The following is a 7,971-nucleotide window of genomic DNA, read 5'->3' as shown; positions in this document are numbered from 1 at the left end:
AGCGCTCCTGGGCTCTAAGTGGCAGTTTTATCTTGCAGAGCATAAATGTCTCCTGTCACTGGAGACAAGTTTGGAAACTTCCCTTCTCTCTCCCTCCCCCCGCCACTCTTCCCACACACACCCCCCAACACCAAAAGTCAGGTTGCAGTAATTGGATAACAAAATCCCCCATAGGGGCCTAGCCTTTCTTATCTCCCTAGTGTAAACTTGTGCACCAGATTTTGTTTCTATCTTGCAATCCTTTTTTCTTTTAATGAGCATTTTGTAAACATTTCCACATTCTGACACTGGCTGAGAGATAGGACAGTTTTCTTCTTGCAAAGGCTCTGCTTCTCCTCCTTTGAATCCACTTCCTTTTGGCAGAAGCACCTACATTTTGCTTTTACATGGTTCAGTGTCACACATGCAGATAATAGATATTAAGAATCGACATAATGCACATGGGTGGCGATACGGTTTAATGCAAGTGAGGGGCCTTTCATTCTCACATAAATCTCTCCGAAGAAAGACCAAATCTCCAGCGTTTTCAAGTTAAGTTAATAGATACAAATGAACTTACAGAAATCTTTAACCGCTGACATTATTAGAAAGAAGAGAGTAAAAACTTTGTCATCAATAGCCTTTTTTGTACAGACTTGATCTGGCTAAAATGGCTTTTGAAAAATAGGGCAAGTGCTTCATTATTACAGCAGCTAAGATTTATTAGGTGCTTTCCTACGAACAGGCAATGTGCTAAGTACTTTGTATATATCGCCAAATGTGCTTCCTATAATGACACTATTATTATCCCCATGGCATACATCGGTCACTAAGTTTCAATATGTTGCCAGAGGTCACAAAGTGACAAAGTGATGGAGCCAGGATTTGAATCCAGGCAGTCTGACACTTATGAAACAAGAAAACAATCAGACCTTTGCTTTTTTTAGGGCCGTACTTGCGGCATATGGAAGTTCCCAGGCTAAGGGTCGAATCAGAGCTGCAGCTGCCGGCCTACAGCACAGCCACAGCAATGTGGGATCCAAGGCTTGTCTGTGAGCTACACTGCAGCTTGTGGCTACACCAGATCCTTAACCAACTGAGCAAGGCCAGGGATCAAACCTGCATCCTCCTGGATACTAGGTGGGTTCATAAGCTGCGGAGCCACAGTGGGAACTCCCAGCAATCAGACCTTTTAACCAGTGTTCCCTGGGCTATAGCTCCAGCCCAGCCTTTTGCCCGGGCACCCACAGTTAGGAGAAGACAGGCAATAGCGTGTGGCTGGATGTGGACCTCAGGTCCTTCACTGGAATGACGAATTATTAAGATCACCAAAATCTCTGCTAAAGCCATCTTTACGGTTAAATCAAATTCATCACATGGCTTCAGTGAAAGCTTGGCAAACAACATATTAGGCAGGTGAAAAAGGCCAAAAGCTTTGATCTGAAAAACAGTGGTGGAATTGTGTGTCTGGTGCAGGGAAAGACACACCAAGGTCATCTCACTTTTCAACCCTCATTAGTGGCTGTAGCCTCAGAGTGTGTCAGGATGGTCCTGTGGACAACTTCGGGGGCTGTTTCTCCCGCTGAGCCTCTGGGCCTGGTGTCTCCCTGACTTGTTTAGTGCATATGCCCTTGTGCTGTGCTCAGAGGGCTGTGAGCTATATATTTGGTGCACCTGAATATTCTTTTAGTTTCTCAGTTAAGTTTTCCTACATTTACCCCAATAGGATAACTACAGCAACTCCATTTTCCTTTTTTGTCTTCTATACTCCCTAAGGTTTATAGTCATCTTCTGATTCTTCCTTCTCCTAAAATGCACATTTTTATAGCAATTTTTTGAACTACCAGAAATAGGGCTGTATTTTCTTACAATTTTGTTGGAGTATAGTTGACTTACAGTGGTGTCTTAGTTTCAGGTGTATGACAAATTGAATCAGCTTTATATATATATATATATATTTTATTTTATTCTGATTTAGGTTATTTTTTTCATTTTTTTCTCATATAGGTTATTACAGAATATTAAGTAGATTTCTCTGTGCTTTACAGCAGGCCCTTGACCGTTATCTATTCTATATTTTGGGGGGAGGAAATCCCTCCACAAAATCGTTCATTTACTTAATCGTTGTTGATTTGAGTCAGTGCTCTATTTCAGGGAAAGCTTCTGTTCCTTTGTTAAAAAGATGATTGCAGAGTTCCCTTGTGGCACAGCAGGTCAAGGATGCAGTGTTGTCACTGTAGTGACTCAGGTCTCTGCTTTGACTCAGGTTCGATCCCTGGCCCAGGGAACTTCCACATGCTGAAGGCGCAGCCAAAAAAAGAAAGAAAAGAAAAAAGAAAATTGTAGGCTGAAAACAGCTTATACCCTGAACAGGTCTTCAAGCGAGCGAGTCCAGGGCCATAACCCATCCTATGGGCTTTACCGTGAGGTTCCTGACAGCGTAATAGCAGGGCCCTTGTGTCATGCCCTGCATCAAAACAAGCACCCGTTTATCTTTACAAACACACACACCGATGTCAATGCACACTCCAAATCTCTGAATGGCAGGCATGTGCGTGTAACTGCCACAGGACAGCTGAATAAGTGATGGTACTTATAACCCGTGTGCACTGGTTTCAGAGGTCAGGCAGAGAGTCGGGCATCCTGCCTTTCGGAGTTCTGGTTCTGTACATTCTCAGGGGTGAGACGATCAATTGAGATTTCACTTACTCAGTGCTAGAGTAGCAATGGAGTTAAATATTCAGACCAGTGACCCTATCCCAAATGTTTATCTTTTGGGCTGACTTAAAGATAGAATAGGAAAATGTCTGTAACCACATCTCAATGCCTATGACTCCTTGAAATGCAAGGTCCTTAAATTTCTCACCTGTGCTGGGTGGACAAGGCAGGAGATTGGGCTTCAGGCACGAAGGAAGGGGACACAACTTCCTCGCTCTTGGGGCTGGGGAATCCTTTACATTTTAGCTGCAGGGTTTCTTTATCCCCAGGATTTTCTCTAGCTTTTCCTGATGACTTTCCTCTGATTCTGAAAAGTCCACATATCTCCCCACATTCCTTCTCCAGCTTGATTTTTGTAGACATAGTGTATTCTATGACTTTGCAGGAATGATAATAAAAATGTTTGGCAAAACCTGTTATAGGTCCTGACCAATCTAAAGAGATACTAGGTATATCCAAAGCAGGATCCCAGGGTCCCTTTGCTTCGCCGCTTAAGCCCTGGATCCTGAGGATGGTGGGGTGAGATGCTGGAGGAAGGGTTTGGGCAGCAGCTATTTACCAGTCCGTATGGGCATACCCTGAGATTTTCACAGGACATAATTACTTACTATGTACTAGGTATATATGTACTACATATAGCATATATATAGTATATACATAGTATGTACACATATACATATATGTATATATAGTATGTGTATATACACACATGCACACATATGTATGTGTGTGTATATGTACAGTATGTATATATGTACTATGTATAGCGTGTGTATATATATGTATACTCTATATATACACATATACCCACACATTTGGTAAATATATAGTTATATACCCACATATAGAGTATATATATATATAGTATATACTCACACATACATATGTGTATATATATATGTACACTATGTGTATATGTACTGTGTATAGTATATATATATATATAAAATATATATACCCACACATAGAATATACCCACACATACAGTATATATATAGTATATACATAGTGTATACACACACATATACATACATACATATACATGCATATATATATATACACACACACTATATACTATACATACACACTATGTATAGTATATAAATGCTATATATATATATATATATAACACAGTACACAGTATACACACACACTATATACACAGTATACACACACTACTTATATATGTACTGTGTATAGTACTGTACCATGTATAACAGGTGAATCTAAGTTTTGCTAAGACGTCCTCAGCTAGAGTTCTGCAAGCTAATGCTGTTAGAATTTACAAACTCAACATGAGGATGGGTAACTTGCTCTGATTATTTCCTTGCCTGCTACTAAATTGACTCTCTGGCTGCCCTCTCATTCTCCAGTTCAGGTCTTTCCCAGAGTAGGCAGACCTAGAGGACCATCTGGGGGTGCCTTCATCCCAAGGGTGGATCAGAGAGCTCCTCTGCTTCTCCTCGGATATGGTCCGCCCAGCACCTCCCTCTAGGATTAGAAGTTGCCTTGACAGTGGCATTTCTCGTGAACTCCATCTTCCAGTCTACACTCTCAGTAGGAGAGGAGTTCCCTTGCCTCTCCTGACCCCTCAGCACTTAGGTTGCTGCTTATCCGAGGTTAATGCATGTGCTGACACACACTTCTTATGTCCTGACACACAGAAGTCATCTCCTCATCTCAACTCCTCTGATGTATATGATTTAAATAATCCCTTAGCTTCCAAATTCAATAACCTTCCACATGATCCCCTCACTGTCTAAGAAGACCTATCATGCAAATCATCATCAGTAATTGTTAGCAATTTAAAAAATTCTGGCCTTTGTAGTAGTCTTTCATTCCACAAGATTTCTCTGTGTACCAACTACAAGCCGGCTCTTGTTCAAAAACCAAACCCAGAGGAGCCACGATGGGAACACCAGACCTGAGGTTTTAAAATTTCTATTTGCTGGCTTGGAATGTGTGTCCAAGAAAAACGCAGAGTGCTTAAATAACACTTATTCTTCGTAGTACACTGCCAGTCTCAGAAATACTTGGGGACCATCTGGGCCACATTACTTCCTGCCTGGATTGTCATCCATTCAAACAGGCTACTAGCTGCTTCTGCCCTCACCTCCTAACAGTCTGTTCTCACCATGGCAGCCAGATCCTCAGATGACATCAACTCATCACTACTGTCTTCACTCAGAGAAAAAGACAAAGTCTTACAAAGTCTTCATGACCCTTCATTGTCTCTCTGATGTCACTGCCACTTGCTAAGTCTACTCCAGCCCCAATGGCCTCCTTGCTATGCTTTTTAAAAAAATTTTATTGAGTAGACTTTATTTACAATGTTGGGTTGCCTCCTTGCAATTCTTTAAACATCTCATGCATGCTCTCACCTTAGGACCTTTTTTTTTTTTTTGTCTTTTTTTTTATTGGGCTGCACCCATGGCATATGGACGTTCCCAGGCTAGGGGTCGAATCAGAGCTGTTGCTGCCAGTCTACACCACAGCCACAGCAATGCAAGATCCTAACCGCATCTATGACTTACACCACTGAGCAAGGCCAGGGATTGAACCTGCATCCTCCTGGATACTAGTCAGATTAATTTCCGATGAACCACGACAGGAACTCCCTTAGGATCTTTGCTTCAGCTGTTCCCTCCACCTGAAACGATCTTCCCCTGATTATCCACATGGCCACTCTCTCACTCCATTCAAGACTTTTCTCAGAAGTAACTTCCTAAAATAAAAAAATAAAAAGGAGTTCCCTTTGTGGCTCAGAGGATTAAGAACCCAACTAGTATCCATGAAGATGGGGGTTTGATCCCTGGCCTCACTCAGTATCCTGCATTGTCACTGCAGTGGCTTGGGTCGCTGTTGTGGTACAGTTTTTATCCCTGACCCAAGAACTTCCATATACCGTGGGTGAAGCACCTCCCCCCCAAATACTTAGGATACCCTTAGAGAATTAAAGGGAAGAGTTTTCTCACCAAATACCAAGACCTATTAAAAATCAGTAATAATCAAGACAGTGTTGTGTGTTTCTAAGACTATACAATAAAATGAAAAAGAATTGGGGGAAAGCTGCACACAAAATTGAAAAATTGACATATAATAGCTGGCATCACAAATACATGGGGAAGAGATAGATGATTTGATAAAAGGTGCCAGGATCATTTATTGGAAGTATTGATTGCTTTATTCTTTTTTTTTTTCTTCTTTCTTTTTCTTTTTTGTGGTTTTAGGGCCCTACCCATGCCATATGGAAGTTCCCAGGCTAGGGGTGGAATCGGAGCTGTAGCCACTTGGCCTACGCCACAGCCACAGCAAGGCCAGATCACAGCCTCATCTGCAATCTACATCACAGCTCACAGAAATGCTGGATCCTTAACCCACCAAGTGAGGCCAGGGGTTGAACCCAAGTCCTCATGGATACCAGTTGGGTTGGTTACCACTGAGCCTCGATGGGAACTTCTGCTTTTTTCTTGATGCAAAAATCATATCCAGATAAATGAAGGGCTTTATATGACAGAGCAATTTTGAACCTTGGTGATATAGAAACCCTCGGGAGCAAAAAGTCTTGGGAGGAGGGCTCCTTTCATCCTAAGAATGAATGCCTCACTTGCTATCTTCAACCATAGAAGATAACAAAGAGATAAAAACTATCCTATCCCCCTTTGCTCAAAGAGAAAGAGAGAGAAGGACTGTGGGGTTTTTTTTTAAGTATATAAAATGATATTATCTATAAAATTCCAGCTTAGCAAAAGAGTATCATTAGCTTAAAAAAAAACTTACCAGGTGTTCCCTGGAACAGAGAGTTACCAATTACATTTTAAATTGTTTGTTACACTGACTTTCACACTCCTTTCAGAAACACAATTATTCACCAAGTGAGACAAGCTTTCCATGTTATAGAAGATTCCACAATGTGTATCTTTTTTAAATTAAAAAAAATTTTATTTAAATATAGCTGATTTGCAATGTTGTGTCAATTTCTACTGTACAACAAAGTGGCCCAGTCAAACATACATACATTCCCTTTCTCATATTATCTTCCATCATGGTCTATCCCAGGAGACTGGATGTAGTTCTCTGGGCTCTACAGTAGCACCTCATTGCTTATCTATTCTAAATGTAATAGTTTGCATCACGTAACCCCAAACATGTACCTTAACTTGCATTTGCATGGTTCTTTGAGGCTAACAAAATCTTTTTTGGGGCATGAACTTCTTAAGGAGTAAATGCTGAAAAGGAAAATGCCCACTGACCTAGGATGTCCTGGGAGCGGCCGAGACTGTCCGTCAGCATGCTCTCAGGATCACTAGAGGTGTTTGACAGCTGCACTAAGCAACCATACAGAGTGCGAGGACAAAGCAGCAAACCCAGCCAGGGCGCCCTGCCACCACCCTGAGATAAGTCAAGCCCTTTAACACCAGAGGCTGCTAAGGTTTTATTCCACACTCTCAGCAAGATAAGCTGCCGTTGGCACCTCACGAGACACTCAGATCTGGACGGCAGCTCAGAGGAAAAAAACGAAGATCCTCAAATATGTGCAATTATTTCAATAAAGAAAATGAGTTGATTTCAAGTTGCTTTAACTCCTGCTCTGTGAGGAGCCAAGGAAGAGCCGGTCTCCCGGATATGCATTGGGGGGTGGAGGGGAATAGCCTCAGGAACCTAAGTCCCTCTCAGTTTCAACCATTTTGCACTTTTTATCTGAGCCTCACTCTGAAAGGTAGCATTTGTTTCCCCCGTTTTACAGATGAAGCTGAAGTTTGAAGGGCTAAGTGAATTGCCCTGAGTTCATGCACTGGGGGAACTTGGATTCAAATTCACCCTCTTGGGAGTTCCTGTTGTGGCTCAGTGGTTACAAACCTGACTAAGTATCCATGAGGACTCAGGTTCGATCCCTGGCCTCGCTCGTTGGGTTAAGGATCCCACTTGCAGTGAGCTGCTGTGTGGGTTGCAGACACGGCTTGGATCTGGCATTGCTGTGGCTGTGGTGTAGGTGGGCAGCTGCAGCTCTGATTAGATCCCTAGCCTGGGAACTTCCATATGTGGGAGGTGTGGCCCTAAAAAGCAACAAACAAACAAACAAACAAAAAACAGAAAACAAACTTACCCTCTTGCACTCTTCCCTCTGATTTGTCTAAATAGCTGACAGTTCATAAAGCTGGACTCTAAGAAGGGGGATAGGGTATGATAGGGCATAGCTCTCTTTTAAAAATTTTTATTAAAGTATAGTTGATTTATAGTATTGTGTCAATTCTTGGTACAACATAGTGACCC

Source organism: Sus scrofa, chromosome 3 (assembly GCF_054392235.1).
Source record: "Sus scrofa isolate SSC_HxYL_T2T_F1_AM1 chromosome 3, Sscrofa_HxYL_maternal_Yorkshire_Landrace_v2.0, whole genome shotgun sequence".
Lineage (NCBI taxonomy): Eukaryota > Metazoa > Chordata > Mammalia > Artiodactyla > Suidae > Sus > Sus scrofa.
Note: the sequence above shows the minus strand (reverse complement) of the source record.